The sequence below is a fragment of the Tachypleus tridentatus genome, chromosome 3, assembly GCF_004210375.1.
Source record: "Tachypleus tridentatus isolate NWPU-2018 chromosome 3, ASM421037v1, whole genome shotgun sequence".
In the NCBI taxonomy this organism is placed as follows: domain Eukaryota; kingdom Metazoa; phylum Arthropoda; class Merostomata; order Xiphosura; family Limulidae; genus Tachypleus; species Tachypleus tridentatus.
The window spans coordinates 93097979-93117526 of NC_134827.1; the positions used below are offsets into that span (position 1 = coordinate 93097979).

At 32.7% G+C, this 19548-nt stretch overlaps 1 protein-coding gene across 1 annotated transcript in view; it reads left to right on the forward strand.

Moving 5' to 3' along the window:
* smg (sterile alpha motif domain containing protein 4 smaug) overlaps positions 1–19548 on the forward strand; it is a 117786-nt gene continuing 98238 nt past the window's right edge. Inside the window, exon 1 of the mRNA XM_076495705.1 lies at positions 1–261. The gene's annotated coding sequence lies outside the window, so the exon portion shown is untranslated. The remainder of the gene's footprint in view (positions 262–19548) is intronic.

Below are 19548 nucleotides of genomic sequence, written 5' to 3' on the forward strand. Positions count from 1 at the left end.
GATTCTCTTAACATGTGTTTGTTGATTCGAAAGGGAAAGGATTATGGGGAAGGAAGGATCAATTAGTGCTGGCATTATGTTACTTTGGTGTAAAGTGTAAAATTTAAACATGTTTGTGTGACACATTTCGAATAATCAAATTTTCTTTGAACAGTACTGGTAATTTTTTTTACAAAATGTTGGTTGTTATTTAACCAGATAATCAGTTGTGTTCAATTGATCGAACTGATTTGCGACTAAGCCAAAACCTAACACCGTAACGTGAGTTGTCGGAATGCTTTTTTAATTTACTAAGTTAACTTTAGTTGTTTTTAGGCTAATATTATAGTTGCACAAGTTAGGGAATTGTATTCTTTATGGCCTAAGGAAGTGTGACGTAAAATTTAAAATTTATATATGTTTTAAAACTTAAAATAAAACTTTTTACGGCAGTTTTCAGTATATTAATATTATTTAGACTAACTAAAAATAATAAGCGAAAAGTTTAAGAATGTAAACATTTAACTGGTCTACAGAGTTTATAAAAATTAGATGTTTAGTGTATTGATGTTTAACGAATTCCACTGACAGCAATAATAAAAATTGTACTACTTGTAATACTGTGGAAATGAGCTAGGTAATAGTAATGATAATAGGCCTAACCAATTAAGAATAGAATATTATTACATTAAAAATGATTTTACCCGAGAATGTGGCCTTTCTTAATAGTGATTCTGACCGTGCTAGTACCGTTCATAATATAGACGATTGTAGTTGGTGTTTAATTAGATGTTTTGTTAAAGTAATATGAATAATATTTGTATAATATGAATCCACTAACTTTAACAGTGTAATAAATATCAAAATGATTAATTTTTGTGAACATAAATTGCCTGTATAGAAAGATATTTTTATTCCACTGAAATGACAAAATTGTCCAAAAGGATTAAGAGTGATGTAAATACATGTATAGTGATAATGCCTTTTAGGCCTGTCTGAACACTAAAAGGAAACGACAAATAAACACATTGACACTGAATAAAAAATTTAGGCAGAATATAGTTTATGATAATAGTAGGGATTGACAAGGATTTCTAGTAATTCATGCACCAAACAAATCACCAAAATGAATAACTAAGCAAACATTGACCATTCATGGTGTTTATTTGCATATATACTGATATGCTAAAAAGGTCACTAATGTTTCCAATATAACAAAAATTCTAAAACAGCAAGTTTGTCTACTACCCATCTACCTGATCACATAAGCTAGGCTAGTACCTAAGTGGTTCTGACTATTGCTACAAGATGTCTTCAGCACGCTTGACTAGTCTGTTTTTATTATTCTCATAAAAATCTGTATATATGCTTTATACAGGTATAACAGAGTAAACAAAAAGGTAATTAAAAAGTAATTTTAAAATGAAGTAGGGATCCTCCTGTAGAAAGTAATGAAACAAATTAAATCCAGAATCCCAGATGTTTCCCAATAGTGAGGGAAGTTTTGGAAGGAAAGGTGGGAGAGATGACATGAAACAGTTTAATTGTAACTTATTAGTTTTAGCTGTTTTTGAAAGAATGAAACCTTAAATTACATTAACTTTTATTTGTGTTACATGAAAATCAAAACGTCTAGTGAAATGAACAGTTTTAGGTTTTCTAGTTGCCATTAGTATATTTTCTCTTGGAAACTAGTTTCAATGAGTGTCCTTAGGAATGCACTTGTTAATGACATTTGGTATGATAGTGAAATGTATTTTACAGGCTGGATTTGATTGAGCAAATACAGGGTTACTCTGATTGCATATTTTAATTTTTGTTTTTACATGTGCCTACTTGTTTTAATTCTGTGCAATTTCTGTTAGCTTAGTAGTTATTTTAATAACTGATTAAAATGCATCAGTATGGCAGCTGTTTTTAATAACCTGCTTTTAAACCTTGGAAGTAATAACAGTTTGATAGAAATTTATTTTACAAAATGTAGAAGGTATGAAAATTGGTCCTTTAACCAATACTGCAATTACAAACCATAAATTGTGTACCTAAAGCAGTTTGTGCTTTTCCACATGTTATACAGCTGATGCATTCGTATAATAAGAAAAGCAAAATATTAATTGGGAATCTTCTATAATGGTTTTGATACTTGATGGCTGTTCAACATTAAACCCACCTCGGGGCCCGTACATTATTTTATAGTAACATTACAGGGAAAATTTTTTCTATGATGACCATGCAAAGTCTTAACTGCATAAGCAAAGAATTTTCTTCAGTGGGGTCTCTGTAACATTGTTTCATTTTTACTCTACAGTAATCAAAAGTATCTTCAATTCTGTTTATTCTATAACTAAGTATCTGGAGTACCACATTTGCTTCACTGGTGCCATTAATTAGCATTGAATAACACATTAGATCTGCCACTTAATTACTGCAACTGTTCTCTACACTAGTCAAAGTTATACAAATGTTTATATGATGTATATCAGATCATATGAAATGTGTATTTTTAAGTTATTCAGTGTAAAGTCTTAAAACTTAGTTGCGTGACTCTTTCATACTTGATTTGCTGATGCATTTGGTTTAATTCTAATTTACACTGTTAAGCATATGTTCAGGGCATAGTAACTTATTCTTTTGAAAAATAGTTCAGATTATTTTAAAATTATGTAATGCATGAGCTACTCATGAGTATACCTTGTCAACAGTTATTACTTTTCATTATCTTGCTTAATCCAATATAAAATTTATAATTTTAGTTACTTGGTAATAAAGTATACACATGAAAAACAAGAAATATAATACTTGCCTTTTTTTGTTGTTGCTGTCTACTGTTGATGAAATTATAGCTTTTTTATGCTAATAACATACAAAAAGCAAACTGTCCTATGACTATCATAATTTTTCTGGCTTCATAACTGCAACAAAAGCCTTTAGCATTTCAGCTGAATATGTCGATGTGATTTTTATGAAAATTAAAAACTGAAAGATCAAATAGATGATGTGGATAAAAAAAACATAATGTCATTTGATAGATTAAAACCTTAACTCTGTTATAAATATTGTATCGAACATGAGAACTATTGGAAACTTGTGCAGGAAAAAATGTAGAAAGTGGGCCTGACTTTCAAGTTTATGGTTCATAAACAAAAGGTTGAAGGTGATAAACGCGCCCGCGTCGCGCTAAACATGCTCGCCCTCCCAGCCGTGGGGGCGTTATAATGTGACAGTCAATCCCACTATTCGTTGGTAAAAGAGTAGCCCAAGAGTTGGCGGTGGGTGGTGATGACTAGCTGCCTTCCCTCTAGTCTTGCACTGCTAAATTAGGGACAGCTAGCACAGATAGCCCTCGAGTAGCTTTGTGCGAAATTCCAAAACAAATGAAGGTGATAAATTATGCTTTATGCGAGTGTTATCTGTATTGTAATGACTAATTTATGTTAAATTCTGTACTACTCAAAGGATGGTAAATTAGAGAAGGAAAATTTTAGAGAGCAAATGTCCACTCTCATGCTCGTGGAGATTGAGGATTGTTTTTAAATATTACTTTGTAAAATGAATAACTTTTTTGTAAATTTGCATGGTATTAAAATATGATTTTTTGATTATTTTGATGCAAAGTTTATTCATATACATCGGTATTAAAATAATAGTTAAATTTTAAATGAAACTAAAAGGTAACATGCACACTTTAACCTGTCCGTTGTACCCAACATCTTTTCATCTTCTCAGATGCTTTGCATCTTTGGTGCCTAGGAAAGTTTGTCTTCAGGTTATGAACATTGTAGACTAAATCTTCAACCCCATATTGGGATTTTACTCTTTCCTGTTCCATCAAACAGGTGATCAGTGACCTGTCATTGTTCCATCATTCTTTAAACAGTTTCTTATTAGTTCAGTATGGGTATTCTCTCATGAATTTTTGGATGTATTTCTTCAAATTCTGTTTATTTAGCTGCCAAGTTCTTTCTCTGATTCTTGCATAATCATTAGATTTTTAAAATTTCAGGCTCATTTCAATTTTCAGTCAGATTCTAAAGGCATTCACATGGAGGATGCATTTGTTGGGATTACATCTTTTTTACTATATGGATCTCTGGTTTCTTTTCTGCATTTTTAGAGGTATTCTTAGCTATGACCTCCATCTTCCTTTGGAAGGCATTTTGTTTGATTTGGCTTGTCTTGCTGATTTTGTCAGCAACAGATTTAACATACTGAGTTAGTATGTTCAAGGATTTAGAATGCTCAAATATGGATTTTGTTTGTCTGCAGTAGATGAAGTGCAGATGACACCTTGTGTAGCTATACACTAAAACATTCACAGATAATCTGAGCAATATCATTTTAGGTCATTGTACTCTTAAAGGGAATTTAAGTTTTTTGGTTTACTTGCCCTCCCTTTTTACATCATTGAGACATGGGGTTCCTCAACAAAGTACTTATGTTTCCTTCTCTCCCTGCACATGTAGTTCTTTTTTGGTGCTTAAGAATTCCATTGAGTCTTTTTCTTTCCTCTCAGACTTGCCAATATGCATCTTTTTTTAATGAATTCTGGTCAGTCACTGGAATATGTCTAGGGATTCATTGTCATCTTGTTTTGTCTTTTCATTTCTTCTCTTGCTGTCATAGTGACTGTCACCCCACATGAACCTGGTTATTTCTCTTACCCCACATTTCCCAAATTTTGCATTGGCTCACAGATGCCTTTTTGTTTGGGTGATGTGTGATTCTGGACTCCTGCACCTTTTGTAGGTCTGATCTTCAGAGATGCTATCTATCCATATCACCACTCTCAAAATGTTTGTTGCTCGGCAGACTTGTTGTCTTCTCTGTCTGCTGTTCTTGTTATAATCCATTCCAACAACTTGTGTAGTTTTACCACATTTTGTTGTTGACATGTTCTTGGAATTCTGAATTTGGTGATGAATTGGCTGTTTCACTGAGATCACATCTTTCTCTTAGAATGGTCTCTACATCCTTTGAGTTCATTTGTTCATATTGACGTCTTTACAATTTTTTTCACCATTATATTTCTATTTTTCTGATCACCAGTCTAGGACTTCAGTTCTGGCTGTGGATGCTCTAAGTTAAAATTGATCTTGTCACTTCTCTGTCCACTCCATTCTTTACTTTCCACTTCTTATGGACATCTTCCAAACCTTGTGTAACATCTGTCCTCATTGTCTTCTTCTAAACTGGAACTTTTCTTTAGTTCTCTTGGCTCTTACGTGCCCCCAAGTTTAACCTTTGGTCACCTGTTCCTGATTCATTTTTCTGTAAGGTTTTATTTTCTTTGCCTTTTCACTTGTAGATGTTCAGCTGAAATATTATTTTGGACATCTCTGCAGTTCTTATTCGAGAGAAAAGATTATTTTTAGATACTATTTCTCTTCCAAATACTTGTCCAATAGAGTGATTGAAAGTTTTATCTAATCATCTTCCTTGTTCTTTGTTCTCAGCCATACTTGTCCTGCTCAGGCAGCTCATGACTATTTCTCATACTGCTCCTTTTCTTACCAGTCAACATTCTGTTCTTGCTGTAGAATTCCTTTCTTTCTGTACTTGTATCCTTATACTTTAAATGGCTGGTTTTAGTATCTCATCTGTCTAGCTTTTCTGTCTCTGGGTGATAATGTTTTTCACATTTTCATGCCATTTTCTATCAAGTTCATCTCATGGCTTGTTTTGCATCTAATATTCAACATTCACTAAATTGTGGACAATCCAACTACATTTATAATGCATTCTCAAGTCCATCTGCTGCTATTTTGTTCTTGCTTCAGAAATGTAGTTTTATGCAAATTCTCTGGCACTATGTTTTACCTTCCAGGCTATACATCAGGAAAATAATAAACGTGACAACACCAGGTGTGATAATTACCCCATGCCTGGATAGCATCTACTGTCTATTCATGGTAACCTACTAAAGTCTTAGTGTGTGTCATTATGCAAATGTGATTCCTACTCAGTTTGGGCACCCCTCTGGCATTCCTTTCTTTGAAACTTTCTCATTTTCTTCTAGGAGAGTGAAGAACTTGTTTTGCAAGTCTCGTGCTGTCTGTTGATGTGGACTGTTCACCTTTTATTATGGTGTAAATCCACTGGTATGTGACTAAGTGAACACTTATTGATCATAAGCAAGGCTAGGGTGTTTACTTGGAAGTATAGTACACACCATTCACACTCTAAAAACCAGACCATTCTCAGTGTTTATACTAATCACACATATTTGGCTTTCCCTTGTGTGCAGGTCTTGGATGATTCTGCCCTGTTTCATGTAATTGTTGATATACTGTAATTTGACTTACTAACCACACTTGCTCTGCCTGCCTAAATGATGCTTCAGTACCGTAGATAAGGTTTGTTTGATTGTACCTTTTTATTTTTCACTTCTTGCTAATATGTATTATAAGAAAGGAGCTCATTGTAATTTTTGTGCTTGTTTCTCTACCATCTTATCAATGTAAGAATTTAGCTCTGTTAATGTGAAGGGGTGAGTAGCACTAAATTGTTTTTAACATGAAAATGTATTTCAGGTGGATACATCTCCAAAGAACTTTCCCTTCATTTCCAGTGTTTTTTTTTCTTATTAAGGATAAACCTTTTACACTTCAAATTTTTATTGAACTTCTTTCTTTTGTATAAAAAGTACAGAAACTTTGATAGAAAAACACTTTTATGGATTTGTTTTTCTACCAAATTTGATATACAGATATTTTCAATCTACAATTAAGAGCCTCATTTTGTGTAAATGAGCCATGTGTTCAATGTTATTTAGTAAGAACTACTCAAACTTGACAAATTTTTTTGAGCACACTGACAGTCACATAAGCTATCAGTATAACATTTTTACTGCACTTTCACATAAGAATAAAAGTGAACAGTGCTTAGGTTTTTATAATTCAGATTAAAGACAGCTGATTTATAGCAGCAAAATTTTGAGGTTAAAGGACTTTCATAGTATTGGTTAAGCCAAGCAAAATAGCATATTTAGCTCATGTTTTTAAAATTGTGCAACTGTATTGTATGGTTGTTTGGTTATTCATTGCCAACTTTTTATCACAGATTTACTAAATATAATTAAATTTTTGTTATTAAGGAACATTTTGGCATTCTTATTTGCTTAATCAGTTATCATAAGTAATTTTAATATGGCTCTAGTAATTACATGAGTGATGAATGAAAAGAATGTTAATCTAAATTCCATGTCATTACTATAAAGAGAGCTATAAACTGTTTTTAGAAAGGTAAATCTACAACCATGTATATTGAATTCTGTAAAGTTGCCCCTTCGGTTTGAATTCCTGTACGTGGTGAGGGGACCTCCGAGGGAAAGTTCTGTTCTTTTAGTTTACCTCCTTTGGGATCTAAACATCTACCCATGTATTTGCTGTGTGTGGTGACCCATTAAGGGGAGGAGAGGATTCTGGTGGTTGAGGGGTCTATCCCCTAACATGCCACTTTGGCCTTGAATTCCTGCAGACGTGCAGGCTTGGGGTGGTTCCCCTTGGGTCAGTTGGCTGGTCCACTTGGGCTAGGGTCAACCAAGTACCAGTATTGGATGTTCTCAACATGTGTTGTGGACATTGTATCTGATGTTGGTATTTGAATATAGTGCTCATGAAACCCTAGCATTGGTGCAGTGTCCTTGTTTGGTATTGTAGTGCATCCCCTTGTATGGCTCTGTGTTGAGTGGGGTCAGTGGATGCCAAAATATTCCCTTTTGTTATGGATCCTCTAAATAAAAAAAACCAGTAATGGGGAAAAACAGGCTATAGGTAAACAATCACATCTTGAAGATTCTGAACAGCAATCTTCAACATTTGTAACACCTGTTATATCCCATTTTCTTATAATACATTCAGAAGGGACTAGAGGGACTTGCTGGCTCTCCAAAGTCAGAGAAGAAGCTTTGCTCTGGTGACATTGGTGAAAACATCCACTCTCAACACAGCGAACTTTTCTTGCATTCAAAGGTGATTTGGGGGGGGGTATACTTTGAATTCATGAAGAGTTATTGATGAGAGGGATTTGAACATCCCCAATACAGAGATTCTTGCTGGTTTCTCTACTCAAGAAGTTTCTGCAGTGAGGTGTATCTCCACTCGCAAAGATGGAATTACGATGCTGATCAGTGTTCTCATTCTGACATTTGCATCACCACATCCATCTGTCACTATCAAGGCAAGTTATTGTAATTGCAAGGTATGGCCGTACATTCCAAATCATCCAGATTTTTTCAGTGTCAGTGGTTCCATCACTCGGACATAATGCCTTAGTTCCTTGATGTGTGCTTGTTGCAGTGGCAGCTACTTTTGATCTTGCCCTATAAAGTTGCAAGAAAGAGGTGCAGCATTTGAAAACATTTCAAAACAGTACTTACCCTCAGGCTCAAATTGCTGTCCACCACTTTATCTCAGACATACACTGCTGCATTTTATTCCACTACAACAGTGGGAGTGCACACATATCTCTTTACCTCCAAAAAAAATCATTCTCAAATCAAATGAAAAATCTTTTGACCTCCATGGTTAAAAAAAAAAGTTTTTATATATCTATGTCCCTAACATACATTCCAGCAAACCCCAAGATCCACTTTGGTTCTGGGTATGGGCATTTCCTCAGGTACACCTTCTCCCACCTCAAAATGCAAAACATTCTTTCATGTCCTCAGTCACATGAATCCTCTTTTAACAACAAAGGCTTGCCTCATTGACCCAGGGCAAGATTCATGGAGGCCAACAGACCTCCTGAATAAAGAAAAAAGATATGGTCATAAACACAAGCTCTCCACCCAATTCCCCTACACATAAATAAAAATGGCAATTTTGATACAGTAGAACTGGTCAAGGTTTACATTCTAACCTGGATAACGTCATAGCATTGATTGGTTCCTACCATTCTGTATATCTTTCCTTACAGTAAATATTTCTGAAACCTGCAATACTTGCCTTTCAGCAGTTTTCTTTGCACAGAAATGACAGGTTGTTGTGATGGACGAGTGCATGGAGGAGTGGCACTGTTGGTTGATCAGCGTGTGCCCACCTGTTGTTACCACCCGACACACCTTTGGAGGCCATAGCCACCTGTGTTTCCTTGGGTCATATCATCACTGTTTGTTCTCTCTACATGTTGCCTGGAGAGATCTATTATAAATGAGACCTTGATGCTGTTGTTGAACAGTTGCCATCTTCCTTTTTCATCCTGGGGGACTTTAATGGACATCATACCCTCTTTGGAAGTGCTGATATTGATAGAAAGGGTTACTCTGTAGAGCTTATGCTCTCTGACCACAACCTTTCTCTTTTCAAAAGTGGTTCTTGTACTTATTTTCATACACCTAATCAGTCTTTTACTACTCTTGATCTTTCAATTTGCTCCCCTTCACTCTTCTCCCACCTTTTTATGGAGGGTTGACAATAACTTGCAAGGCAGTGATCATCCTCCTATAATTTTGAGAGACTGGCTGATGCTACCTGACCTGCTTGCCCTGGTAGAAGCTGGATCAAACTGTCCCTCTTTTACTTCTCTCACAGAACTTGAACCCGATATCATCTGCAAGCCATCAATAGATGACTGTGTGGCAGCAGTAATTGACTGTATTGTACAGGTAGCTGCTCAGTGTATTCCTACAACCTTGACATGTTTTCCACAATATTCTCATTTGGTGTGGAATCCTGCCTGCCACGTGGCATGGAAGGCTCATAAATTTTAATAATTTTACTTAAGTTTAACATTTTACCGAACGTTTGACAAATAGCTTAGTTGCTTTGTGCCACAAAACACTAACCAGTGTAAAGTAGGTGCATGTTTTGAATAATAGGGTTGCAGTCCTAAGGCTTTTGTGGGGTGTTATCAGGTGTCACTTTTCTTACTTGCTGTGATTTGTTAGTGTATACTGACAGATTGATTTCTTATCAAAAACACCTTAGATGTTAAAGAAAAATTTGAATATGCACATTAAAGTAATGAAATCATAATTGGTGGCCAAACTTAGTGTTCATAAGAATTTTACAGCATATATTTATCAATTAATTATGGTACATAGTTTGTTTTGTTAACTATCATGACATTAGTTGAACAAAAAATGTGGCCTGGACAAAATGGTCTGGCAAAAACAACTGTCAAATATTCCATCACAAAATCCTTAATTCGGATACAAAAAAAAAAATTGAATTGAGTCCACATGCACATATACATAAATACATTGAAAATGTGAATTTTATAACTAAATAAATGGTAGTGAAGAAAATATTTATGTAAAATACAAAATGAACTGTGTGTATAGGATTCTAGATATTTTAGTTGCTCATTACAACTAAGTAGCTAGTAGGTATGGATACTGAATGCAATATTTTTAGATTATTTTGATGTCACAACTATCCTAATTTTTTTCCATATATTTACTATCTAACTTTACAGTTTATTTAGTTAACAAATGATTTTATTTAAAAGATATTGAGTTGGATATATGTGCAGCTGTATGTAAACAGTTTAGTTTTGGTTTAAGTCATCTATGGTTTTATCTTTTGATATTTTGTAACTTTCAATTCCATTAGCAAGCAATATTAAACCAGAAAATTTTGACAAAGGAAATGATGGTTTTGTTTATTTTGGCCTGATTATTGTATTGAACCATTGTAATTGAAAAGAAAAAGTAAATATTGTATTTCATTCCAGACAATGAAAGTTAGTATAAACTTTTGAAATAAATGTTATATTTTTCTTTTTTTGACTGAAAGAACTAAGGTTTTCTTACTTCAAAAGCTGCTTTCTTAAGATAGTTAATTTTGTTTTAGATTGCTTATTTGAAGAAAAATTTGAATTATCTACTTAATGTTTAATTTTGCATTTTTGGACAATAATAAGTGTTATGATTTTGTGAATCATTTTGATTCAGTTTTACACATCAAGATACCAGGTGGGAACAGTATTTATTTATATGTAGTCGTTAGCATGATTTGTTTTTAGTCACCGAGAAGGTGCCATGCTTGGAGATTCTTTTAATGGTTTCACCTAAATGAGATGTAATGTTTAAGTTTTACTTTCAGGTTTAGTAACATATCTCAATTATAGAAGTTAAGACATTTATTAGTATTAAAAATCAGTGATTAGGAGTATACACATATTTACAGTTAAATATTTTTGTTACAAGTTTTGATAATTTAATATTTTATTTAAAACAATATTTATTCAGAATTAATTATATTTTAAGTAATTGGTTCTTTTTATTAAATAGCACTTTCATTAAAATCGTACCTTAAGTAACAAGATTTTGTTGTACTGATAAATGATACATGTTATGACATTGCATATTGAATCCTTCTTCTGGCACTTAGTGCATTACAAAAATCTGTGAACCTGCTGAGAATAATATGCATTTAATTCTATGCTTTTGCATATTATATATGTGGATATTTTGACATCTGGTGTTACATTATTAAAACACTGCTAGTAAATTGACCTCCTTTTCTTTGTTTTATTAATGCTATATCATTGTTGGAAACAGTTTTGAATAATTTCATCTACAATTTTTTTTTTTTGAACAAACATGTCCAAGATACTTCTCCATAACTTGTAGTGAATACAACTGATTAGTGTTGCAAATAATTTAAATCTTTAGTCATAAAAAGCTGTTAATTTATGAATAATTAGTAGCTTAAATTTTAGGTTTATAGATAGTGCCTTTAATCTTACCATAGTAAATATGTGCCTGTATGAAGTAAAAATGTTGTTTGATTGTTCTATTCCCCAAGCTAGTTAAATTTGTTTACATAAAGGACAAGATTTATTTTTCTGATACAAGTTTTGTATGTCAAACTTGTGATCTAAATATTCATACAAGTTATTGTTTTTTCTCTTAGTTTCACCTATCCTAGTTTCTTTTGAGTTGGGAGAAAGTTTACATGTACTTTAGATTAATTCTTTGGATGGTATAACTGGATTTATGACCTGACATTTATAGTCCATTTGGTGCAAGAAGTAAAATTACCCTAAGGTGTCACAAAACTTCCTCCGTGTGATAGTTGAGATACTTGCCATGCCATTTGAATATTCTGTTCTTAGTACTGTGCGTGCAAACATCACTCAGCAAAAGCACCATTAGTGAATTTTAATATTGAGGATGGTTTTAGAAAGGTGAAATTTAAATTTCATTTGTTAATGAATAAGTGATACATTTTGGTAACTTACCTGAAATTTAATTATGTACTCAAGGGGTTAAACATTCCTAATATAAGGATTATTTAGCAACATGAATAAACTGTCTAGCAGCTACATGGGAAGATTGTAAATGAGAAATTCTGATTGGTACATTAATTCTACTTGCATATATAGCTATTTTTGTTCAGTGCCTCCTTCTACATATAAAATATTTTTTGCATGTCACAAGCCTTTTATTCCCACTACTATATGATGATTGTAGTTCCACTGCATCTCATATTCAAATAGTTATGCAGCAACACCACCACCAGGAGTGTAACACAACCTCCTGATACTTCTAGCTCCCTCTATTTTAACCTACTAAAATATACTGTGGAATCTGCTAAGTTATTAGCCATTTTAGACATGAATTCTTGTGTATGTTCCATTTAATCTAGTTTCCAGATTTCTTAATTCTTCATTATTACATGACACTCCTGCCACTGTTTAGGGTCCCTGCTGAGCAGTTTGTTTCTCAGTTATGAGTTGGTGCTAGCATCTTTCTCTCTCCATGGGCCATAAATCAGTTTGCTTTGAGCTAACCATCAGGCAGATAACACTTTTTTTTATTATTATTCTCAACAGGTGTAATTATTGCTGTCAGTTTATCTTGGGGGCCCAGTTTTCCTGTCTTTGTCTTGCCATACAGTTTTTCTGTGGTACTATACTATTATTTTGAGAGATTTTCAGAAGATGCCTCCTCTCTCATTATCTCTGCATTAATGTAGTTGTCCTTCTTGGCTCTTTCTCTCCACACCTGGTTTTTTTGGGACATTCTAGAGAGGGATGCTTTCTTGTCCCAGGTTTGTTTACTGTCAACTTACCTTTGGGACTTGCAGATGGTTCTGTTTCTCCAATTGTTCCTGTTTAGGAATATTCCTGAAACTTTGAAACTGTGTGGAATCCATGAGGCAATATTTGACCCTTTAGTCCTTTGTTGCTTGTTTCACCCAAAGTGAGCTCTTAAATTGTCCTTTACCCTGTTCCTTCTAGTAGAGGTTCCACTATTTGCTGTTCCTATCAGTGCATGTCTCATCATTGCTAGTAGTACCTGACTATCCTGCAGTTTCCAACCTGGTGGGAGCTTGATCAGTTTTGTTCACATATGATTAGAATTTGTTACTGATTGTTGGGTCTGCAGGTCTTTCACTTCTTTTTCACAACCCTGTTGTCTCCCACACCCATATCTGTACCAGTATTGTGGTGGTGTAACTTTCTTGTTTCTCATTTTCCTGGAAATGTCTCTAATTATTTAAAGTAAAAGATTATTATTATTAATTTTCAGTATTATGTAGTAATGCAGATTATATTTTCATAGTTTACTCAATTTTACAAGTCTTGAGTATTTTGGTGTGCTTGTAATTATTGTTGGTTTGCCCAGATTTGGTAGGTGTGTTAATAGCATTAGTAAAACAATAGCTTATTCATACTTAAAATATTTAACTATCTATGATTGATGATATTTTGGTGTGCTCTTTTTCTCAGCCTTTTATGTTACAAATGTTGTAAATCATTCTGCAACAATGTAAACTGCTCTTAAATAATCAAGTTATGAAATTTTGCAATCTTACAATAACAGTACCTGTTATTGTATAAATATTCTATTTGGGGATTAATTGAATTGTAATTAAAATAGTGCTTCAGTTCAAGTGTTGAAAAACAACTTTTGAATTTACATTTTGTTTGTTCATTTTAAAATAAACTTGTATTGATGTTTTATATTTGAAGTAACAACTGTCACTCAATTCAGATGGTAAAAATTACACCTGTATTAATACTTGTTGCACAAAGATATACTGTGCAATACAGGATAGGAGTTTCTACAATGAAGTACTTGGTAATACCTAACTGTGTATGTTTATACTTACCTGTGGATAGCTAAAATGTATTTTAAACATAAACTATGATAACTAGATAATTATAGTTAAATAAATTTGTTTTGTAATATAGCTGAGTAAATTTACCTTTTGGAAGTTTTAAATATTTTGACACTAAGGTTTTTTTTAATTAAAAAGCATAGTTGACAAGGACTGATATTTTCAAAGTGTCTAAGCATGCTTTTATAGCAGTGTTGTCACTTTATCACTGAGGAAAGGATGTGTTTAATGTATTTTTGACATCATGAAAATTACTCTGTACTTTGTATAAAATAAAATTCAAATTTATGATACCTGTTGCCAGGATTTTTCATGAAATTTCTAGTAAACCAATGATAATTATACATGTACAATATTGTATGCACTTCATGGTTTATTCTCCTGAAGATGATGGAATTACATGAAGATAAATCTGTATAGTTTTTGAAGTTTTTTAATGAATACTTTAACTTTACAAGTAAATTATAGTGTAAGCATAGATGTGTTTGGTTGCTTTTACATCTGGAAATTGATTTATTAAAATTGAAACAACTAATTTATAATGCACTGTATGTACTTAACACTTGTCTACAATCAAAAATTAAAAAAATACTTTTTTTCCTTTGTAATTGTCCAAAAAAAAGTAAAATATCAGTAGTGTAGCACCATATTTTGTATACAAAAAAAATAAATATTTAAGTATTTTTGTGTAGTAAGTTTGGACACATGATTCATGATTATATTTAATTTTATTAAACTAAGCATTAGGTATAGAATTTTGTAGTAATTCCTAAATTTTATGGGAAAAACATTTTACTTGCCTTTTGTAAATTTTGCTGACACTTGAGAAAAACCTACATTTATGAATTTAGTAGGTTATGCTGACAATTTGATATTGTCACTGTTTATGGTTAATAATCGAAAAGTACAATATGGCTTTGGGTTCGTTTTCCAAGATGTGTGTGGCCAGGGTAAGAGTGAAGAATGTAAGGATTAAGTGATTTTAGTGTGGAGTTCCTGTTTGTGATACATTGGAGCATATTGATGAATCTCAATTTGCACTTAAGAATAGTGCATGTGTGTACATCCAGGATACAAAATATCTAAGTTCACATCAGTTTGCAAATTAAAACACCAGTTGTGAATCACTTTCATCTATGCTGATCAATGTGTGAATCTTACCATTTTCTTGTTTGTTTTCAAGACCTCCAGCAACACAGCAAAAGTGCCATAACATTTCAGTTTCATGTCAGAGCTTGTGCTCATTTCCTAAATTTTTTCCAAACGGCACACACGTTGTTATGCACATATTGCATATACGTGCATTTTGTAGCAGTCTGTCTGTAATGATTGTAATGTACCCAGAGTCAAGCCATCTATTATTCTTTGTGATGTATAGTTAATGCACTGCACATTTAGCATTGAGCCATTTACATGGTTATGATATCATGGATTAACCACATGACCATTGTCATTTTGCAGTGGTAACTTTTAATACAGTATGTGTATCTTCACAATTTGACACTTTTAATAAATATAACAGGTTTGTACAAAAAACATTTTTTGTAATGGAGTATATCAAGACTTTTTTAATAGCCTTTGGTGCATAATTATTTTCTGTAAAGATTAAAAATACTTCTCAAATGCCATTTGTGTAATCTCTGAAACCTCTTAGATATATTCCAAACATTTTTTTTTTATTGAAGCTTCACATCTTAACTCGTGTTTCCTGCTCTATCTTTGTACAAGGTTAGCCAATTTGACCAACCTTGTAAAGCCCAAAGTAAATCAAAATTACCTTTTTATTTCTCTTTGCATTGACTTCAAATTGTAAAATGAAAGTACATTTGTTTATCTCGCATCACTTTCAACTCATAACCATATGTATCCTTGTGCTCAATTCCTCCCACCCCTCCCTGAACAGTGTTTAACTACTATTCAGTTATTCTTACTTTAACTAACCTAAACTTTCTTGTTTCTACATTTCAGTTACTTGAATAAATAAATAATACATGTGTTAAATAAGAAATAAAGTACTTGATTCCCTGGTCCTTTTGTTTCCTTGCTCCAAACTGTTAATGACACTCTGCCTTTTTCATACTAATGGTAGCAGTACACCAAATATTTTTTTAACTAAATAATATATCAAACAGTGTAATAAAATATATACCATTTGAGATAAATCTTGGCTTTCTGTTGGTTGAAAATGAGTACTAAATATGAGAACTGTTGACAAATTCTGAAAGTGTGTGTGGCAGGAGGGGTCTGATTTTCTATTTGCTGTAACCAAACAAAATTAGACTGAAAATTAGGCTTTGCCTAAGAGAAAATTTACAAGTAATTTACATTAAATTTCATATCTTAGAGGAGTGGTAAATAAACTAAAAGGAATGCCTAGAAAATGTCTCATTTCTCACTGTAGTGGAAATTCAGGATTTTCTTTCAAATATTGGCTTATAAAATTAATTTAACTTGCATGCAGTTAAAATATTAGCTATGATTTTGTTATACTGAGTATAACATGAATAAAAAGTGCTGTATTTAAATTTGAATTAACTTGCTAAAACCCTTGTGATGTGCAGTAAAATATGCTGTGGTGAAAAAGATAGCAGCTGCTGAAAGGCTGTTAGAAGTTTTAAAATCCAAGAAGATTGTGTAAAGTGAAGAGGCTTTGCACACAAAAAATGGAGAGAAACCATTTGTGGCAACCTTGTTCAGTTAATATTGTCAAGTCAGTTCTTTCTCTAGTTAATTAGTTGCATTATTTTGTGACAACTGAAGTGTTTGGATTGCTTCCAATTTTGAAATTCTACTTTGTATACTAAGAACTATTGTTTATAAACTACTGTATATGGTACTATTAAATATTAGGGTTTCAAGCTGAATAAAAGTGCCATTAGAATAAAAACATACTATTTACATCTTTCCATTAATGGATGTCATTACAAAGAGTTTTAAAGCTTTTTTAGTGCTGGATTTAGTTTCCACAGATATTAAAATGATGAATGTCAAAATGATCCTAAGCGATATTTACTAATTGATTATCATATTCAGTGATGATTAGCAGTTTCTGCTGACCAAACCCACAAAACTTTTATACCCTTACATCATTTGAACAGGTTTTACTTCAGTACATAATTTCTGTTTGGTATGTCTAATGCAGTTTCAGAAACACCCTGTAAATGTATGAACACCTAAGAATTGAAAGTGATAGCTGTTTGAAATGTATAGGGTAAAAAGTTTGAGGTTAGCTAACATAGTGATGTCGAAGTGCTACAAAAAATAGAAATTGAGAAAAGGTAAAGGTAAGATTGTAACAAATGGAGAAAACAAAATTCATAGTACATTGTTATAGCAAGAAAAATGTATTGGTGTCTTGCTATATTCTGTGAAATTTTGACTGAAATTGAACTAAATATTTGAGAAAATGTTAATTGTCCAAAGTATTTCAATTTAGGGAATTAAGGCTGAATTGTTTTTTTATCTTGGATATGATATCTGTATGATTTATTACTTTTATAATTCAATAGAAAGAGCTAAAAAGCCTTAAACTCTAAAGAAATGATGCTTTTAATTACAAACAGTAATATGATAAAACATCATTTTGAATTCCACTTAAATTTTGTATAATATATAGTGAATACTAGTAAATAGGCATTTTTTATAGTGTAGGTTAATAGATAAGGTTAATGTTGCTGCTTCTAGATATTTCAGTATTACACATCTTTAGGAAGGTCTATAACATTATGTATACAGCTCATTAATGAGTTCAAATATTTATATGTTGGATACAAGCAAATGGTTTTACCTGAGGAAATAAATATTTAACCAGTCACTTGTTTATTTCTATTTATATTCTGAGCACTAGGTTTAATTCTTTGTTTTAGGTAAGACTTGGATGCCATAGATTCTGCCTTATACATTCTGGTATTCAATAGCATCTTGTAACAAACACAAGGTAGATCTGAATTATTTTTTTACACATTTTTAATTGGACATTTGAAATGCCCAGAATGCATTAACTTGGAGATTGAGGTGAAATATGGACTTAAAATGTCATTTTTTTTTTTTTTCATTGGATAGTGATAGTTTATTAGTTTGCTATGTTGTGAAAGTTTGTCAAATAGATGTCATTATTTGATGCAGTTTTATTTGATTGTCCATATTCACATTGTAAGAGAGTGTTCAGGTGTAGCTTCCTGGAATGACAATATTTTATTATCAGATAATTTAGAATAAGCCTTTATTGAATTGTCAGGTTTCATATGCAAGTCTCCAAGAACTTGAAGCAACATTTGTAGTCAATGACTTTTACATGTACATTAAGGTTTGTTTAATTTTGTGATAAAAGGTTTGTTAATTTAGTTGTACATGTTGTTCAGATGCCATTATTAATGTCAGCAAGCTCCATCGTTTGTTTTCATTAGTCAGTTGCATTGCAAAACAGCTTTAGTCTTTTTTGTGATTACAAAGTGGAGTGAGAGTGCCTAATTGTAAGTTTTGTTGGAAAGTTGAATTTAAGTATGGTATTTCTATAAAGCATTTCTTTGTATAACTGATCAGAAAAAAGTCTGCCCTTGTCGCCCCTGTTGTCTGAGTACATGGATTAAAAGCACTGACCATTTTGTTGCAATTCAGTTGAAGTGTTGTGACTGGCATATACAAGTGACAAAATTTTTTTTTTTGGTAGTGTTACATTATAGTACTTTTTAACACCTCTTATTCTGCAGTTATGAAAACAGTTTTATCATAGTGAAGAAATATCTGAAATGTTAGTGTATTGACAAACTAGGGTTTAAAAATACGTGTTTGCTTTAATATGACTGGGCATCTGAAGTAGGGGCAAAATGATTTTTTTGACATAGGTTTAGGAAACCTTTTTTTTTTTTACCAGTTTCTGCTGATATACCAACACATTTAACAAAATCTGCTGACTTTAAAATTTTACCACTATATTATGATTAGAATATTTTTCTTAAATTTATTTAATCCATGCCAATGTGGAAGGGCATCACCTGATTACCAATCAATGGCTCAATGCTTGTTGGCCAAAACAATAATGTTTAATAAAATTGCTTATCTTGTCCTTAGGATCCTGATCCTTAATGCTAAACCAATAAATACATGACCCAGCAGAAGAGAATTTACTGATGAGTATAGATCAACACGGCAAATGCAACTTTATTTGGTGTATCCATCTTTAAAAAAAATGTTCTTGCATATTAAAGATTAGGATCAAAAACAAATTAATTCTGATTGGAAACTTATCTCCATGAAGGGAAGTACTTGTAGATTTACTTGGTAAGTGACACAGCAAGGCCAGATGGTTAGGGTGCTACTTTGCAATCTGAGGATCGTGGGTTTCAATCCCCCATCCTGTCACACCAAACATGCTTACTCTTTTAGCTGTGGGAGTATTATGATGGTCAGTCCCACTATTTGTTGGTAAGAATAGCACAAGAGTTGGCAGGGGGTAGTGATAATTAGTTGCTCTTGTCTTGCACTGTTAAATTAAGGA